We start from the raw sequence: 5233 nt of genomic DNA on the forward strand, positions 1-5233 counted from the left end.
ATTAGAAATTTAAAACATTTTTGGATGATTTTGAGCAAAATGGTTTCAAACCCACAAATACAATTACTTTTAACCAATAGGTAGTCAAAACTGCTCCCAAAGTGATGTGATGTGGTGTGGTCGGTGTGGGGTGACAAAGTTTGGCATCAAAGCAGGAACACCACTTCAGTTTTGTGTTGGCGTCATGCCATCAGTTTGATGAGTTATACACAACAAAATCTCCAGTGTTAAAATCCTGGTGTTAAGGACTTTTAGAGTAAAGAGTTAAACTTGTGGTGTTGAATTTGAGAGGATTAACACTAGCTAGTGTAAACAGCGCCCTCTGGCCGGTGTAAATACGCCGAGTTACCCTTATTAACACTGTTGAGTGTTATCAGTCACATCCGGGACATTTGCTCGTGTGCGCGCCTCACCCATCTGAAATATTTTTTACAGACGCCATTTTCTTTGCTCGCGACGCGGAGCATAATGAGGAAGGGAAACAGCGAAATACAGCGTTTAATCTTAATTACAAAATGTAATGTAATGTCATATCGTTTAATAACGATATTTATGTGCTGTATGTGGCTAAATTTTTCTCTGAGACATGTTTATCCACTCGCGATGCGGAACAGACCAGAGTCCTGTACTCCTAAACTTTTTCTCAGAGAGATATTTTCTTTCACTCACGATACAGAGGAGACCAGTTTTATCAAGGAAAACACCGAAAGTAAGTGTTTTATCTAAGTTGCGATATGTATTTTGTAAGATAATATTACGTTATGACGATATTTATAACCTTATGCTGTTCGCGCCTAAACGAGCCTAAACGTTTCTCACAGATTTGAATTGCAATGCGGAGCTGACGCAGATGAGCCGCTTTTAATAGGGAAACTTAAGGGGTAAGTGTTTTACCCTATTTAATATATGTATTTTATAACATAACATTGATTAATAGTGACATTTCTGTGTTGTGCACTCCTAAACTTTTGTTTTTCAGAGATATTTTCTTTCACTCACGATGCGGAGCAGACGGGGAAGTTGGTTTTATCAAGGAAACACCTAAAGTAAGTGTTTTACCTCATTTACATTATGTATTATATAGGATAATATTACTTTATGAAGATATTTGTAAGCTGTATGTGCCTAAACGAGCCTAAACGTTTCTCACAGATTTGAATTGTTATGCAGGGCAGACGCAGAGGTCACTTTAACAGGAAAACGTAAGAAGTACGTGTTTTACCTAATTTAAAATATGTTTTATAACATCATACGGATTTATAGCTATTTTTATCTGTTGTGCACTTCTAAACGTTTTCCCAGAGAGATATTCTTTCACTCTGGAGATGATGTGCTTGAAGAGTATGAAGTCACCATTACATTAAGTGGGATGAGAAGAGCTCTGTTAGGACACATACCAGAAACAAGGGTAAGCCACAATTGCATATTTTAAAATTGTTGATTGTCATGCTTAATATTTTGATTATTAAACAATAATGATAAAAAGCCTGATCTCCTTCTAAAAAATGTATCAAATGTAAGTTTTTGGTATGCTTGCACTGCCATTTGATTTATGTGCTGTCCCATTTATGTGCATTCATTTTGGCAGGAGGAGTCCAACCTCAATGCAGAGAGAGATCAGTACGCACTTGGAATTATGACTTTGTTTCTGTTGTTAAAAGACTAATTTTCCAGTAAGACTGACTTTCTTTTTACAATATATATACATACATTTACAGTGAATTAAATGATTTTCCTTAAAAGAGTAAGTCACCCAAAAATGAAAATCGAGTCAACATTTACTTAGCCTTGGCCTTGTGTTGCTCTAATGCCATATGCCTTTCTTTCTTTTTTAGACCACAAAAGGAGATTAAAAAAATGCCCTGAACAAAGTTATCCATATAATGTCAGTATATGTCTTCTGTAGATTATTCAAAATATTTTTTTGTTCTTCTTAAAAGACCGAAGGTCCAAAATGATGACAAATTTTTCAGTTTTGGGTAAACTATTTTGAATTGTATTTTATTGTATTGTCTAGATTTAAACTGACAGTCTGCCCCCCCGAACAGTAGGAGGTAGATTATTCCAGAGTTTGGGAGCTAAATAGGAAAAGGATCTGCCACCCGCAGTTGATTTTGATATTCTGGGTATTATTGACTTTGGCCTTGAATAAAAATCTACATTAAAGACCCATCTCTTTAACCTGGCTCATATGTAATGCACTTACACATTTATTTAATTCAAATCGGTTAAAGCATTGTTAGGCTGCATTACTTAGGTCAGCCAAAACTGGGAACACGTCCCTTAACACATGATGTACTTGTTACATTGTAAGAAAGAATGGCATCTACGCTAATATTAGTCTGTTTTGTTCTTATTTCGAGGTCACTGTAGCCACCCAGATCCAGACTGAATCCAGATCAGATGGTCACTGCAGTTCCCTGGATCCAGTCCGTATCCAGTCCAGATGGTGGATCAGTACCTAGAGATGACCTCTACAGCCCTGAACGTCAGCGGAGACCATGACAACTACATGAGCCCCAGAGACAGATCCCCTGCGAACACCTCGTCAACACACCCATTGGCACAAGACCTCTGCTCAATCTGACTTTGTTGCAGCCTATTTCCCTGTTTAATACTGTAAAGCTGCATTGATACAATCTGCATTGTAAAAAATGGATGTAAAATTATCCTGTTTTTTATGTTTTTGTTATTTAGTTTTCTAATTTTACAGGAGCACTTTTGAAATGCTCCAAGTGGGAATGGATATCTTGCTTGGCTGAAAACAGCAGAGAAACACATCTTGTCATGCTGAAAACAAAGCAAAGACTGTTGTTAAAGCTGATAAATGTAAGCATTATAAACCTTAAAACATTAAGAGCACATATGGACCAAATAAGAATTTGTATTTTGTGCCTTTGCATTGATTTGCCTTGACATTATGATGTTTTAGATGCTGTGAGAACATGTAAAAAACATGTATTGAAAACACTAAATGTGTTTCAATTAAAAAAAAAAATTAATGTAAACGTATTGTTTTGTGGGTTTATTTTTTAATATTTTCACCTGAACACTGGTATTGTGTTGAGCAGTTACTCCATGAGTGCTAAATTTGAACACCAACTTTGGTGTTTTCATCATCCGTTCTGGTGTTAATATTTTACATTTTAGGAGTTTATTAGTAACACTGTCTCAGTGTTAAAAATGTCAAAACTTTCAAAAGTGTTAGTTTAACACTTTACTGGTGGTATCCATATATACACTGGATAAGTGTTAATTTTAACTCTGAGAGAGTTAAATTCACCCGTTAAAATTTGTAGTGTACAAAAATGTTTTTTAGATATCAAAAAGCTTTTAAGGGAGAAGTCCACTTCCAGAACAAAGATTTACAGATAATGTACTCACCCCCTTGTCATCCAAGATGTTCATGTCTTTCTTTCTTTAGTCGTAAAGAAATTATGTTTTTATTTCTGAGGAAAACATTTCAGCATTTTTCTCCATATAGCACTTCTATAGTGCCCCGAGATAGAAAAAGGAATCATTTTGGTTGTAAAAAAAGCATGTCCATCAGACCTCAGAAAAAATGTACAAAATACTGTGTCGGAAGAGACTGATTCAGTAAACTAAACACATGTGTAAATACTTCCTCTTTGGTCAGTTTGATGTTGGTCATTGTATGGTGTCACTTTGGTTTTGGTTTTTGATCTGTGTTTGTGTCAAGAATCGTAGAGGGAGGACCCAAATTCAGTATGAGCAGAAGAGTGATATTTATTTACAACAGACAGCACACAGCCCAAACAACAGTGATGGAGAGACAACTGGTGAACAGGGTGGTTGTTCATGAAGCAGGTCCAGATTCTACAGCAGTGAGGCAATGGCTCAAGGAACCAGAAGTTGGCACAGAGAGTTGACACTGAGGCACCAGAGTTGGCTGCCAGATCTAAGTCGGGGAGCCAGCAATCAGCGAAGACACAGGGCAGTAGGGCAGGCAGAAACCAATACTAGACAAATCACAAAGACTCGAGACAAGATAACAAGAAATAAGCAAAAGCAAAAAATAAAACTTGCCAAAATGAAACCTGACTGGAACAAAAAAACTACCAAGAGCATAAATTCAAAACTAGAATTTACAAAACACAAGACATCTGAAAAACATGCACAGCAGATGCAACGAACGAGCAAGACATGAATTTAAAACTGCTCCCAAACTGATGTGGTGTGGTCAGTGTGGGGTGACAAAGTTTGGCATCAAAGCAGGAACACCACTTCAGTTTTGTGTTGGTGTCATGCCATCAGTTTGATGAGTTATACAAAAATGTTTTTTAGATATCAAAAAGCTTTTAAGGGAGAAGTCCACTTCCAGAACAAAGATTTACAGATAATGTTTTCACCCCCTTGTCATCCAAGATGTTCATGTCTTTCTTTCTTAAGTTGTAAAGAAATTATGTTTTTTGAGGAAAACATTTCAGCATTTTTCTCCATATAAACCTCCAAAATGCAGTTTAAATGCGGCTTCAAACAATCCCAAATGCGGTTGTAAATGATCCCAGCCAAGGTCTTATCTTGCAAAACAATCGGTTATTTTCATAAAAATAATACAATTTCTATAATTTTTTAATCTCAAATGCTCGTCTTCTCTTACTCTCCCTGAACTCTGTTTTTTTCTGGTTCATGACAGTTAGGGTATGTCGAAAAACTCCCAACTCATGTTCTCCCTCAACTTCAAAATCATCCTATATCACTGTTTTACCTTTTTTGTTAAGGGTGTTTGATCTTCTTTGCTTGTTTACTTTGCAAAGACTGGGTCGGAACTTCTGCAGTGATGTAGGATGATTTTAAAATCATTTTTGAAGATGAGGGAGAAAATACGATTGGAGGTTTTCGACATACCCTAACTGTTTTGCGCCAGAATACACAGAGTTCAGGCAGAGCAAGAAAAGACAAGCATTTGAGATTAAAAAGTATTTAAATTGTATTATTTATATGAAAATAACCAATCGTTTTGCTAGATAAGACCCTTCTTCCTTGACTGGGATCATTTACAACCTCATTTGGGATCGTTTGAAGCCACATTTAAACTGCATTTTGGAAGTTCAAACTCGGGGCACCATAGCGGTCCATTATATGGAGAAAAATGCTTAAATGTTTTCCTTAAAAAACATAATTTCATTACGACTGAAGAAAGAAAGACATGAACATCTTGTATGACAAGGAGGTAAGTACATTACTTGTAAATTTGGAGTTCGCCTTCAAT

General features: G+C 36.3%; 1 long non-coding RNA gene across 2 annotated transcripts; it reads left to right on the top strand.

Annotated features, from left to right (window-relative positions):
- Positions 1 to 225: 225 nt before the first annotated feature.
- On the top strand, positions 226 to 2949 carry LOC127181053 (uncharacterized). Of its 2 annotated transcripts, XR_007829725.1 has the most exons (7): positions 226 to 709; positions 822 to 881; positions 980 to 1046; positions 1153 to 1209; positions 1303 to 1408; positions 1589 to 1673; positions 2364 to 2949. It is a non-coding gene; the product is annotated as an uncharacterized LOC127181053 (long non-coding RNA). The 2 variants fall into 2 exon arrangements; XR_007829724.1 differs by lacking the exon at positions 2364 to 2949 and having other exon boundaries at positions 1589 to 1814.
- Positions 2950 to 5233: the final 2284 nt, after the last annotated feature.

This window comes from Labeo rohita, chromosome 18, assembly GCF_022985175.1.
Source record: "Labeo rohita strain BAU-BD-2019 chromosome 18, IGBB_LRoh.1.0, whole genome shotgun sequence".
NCBI classification, from domain to species: domain Eukaryota; kingdom Metazoa; phylum Chordata; class Actinopteri; order Cypriniformes; family Cyprinidae; genus Labeo; species Labeo rohita.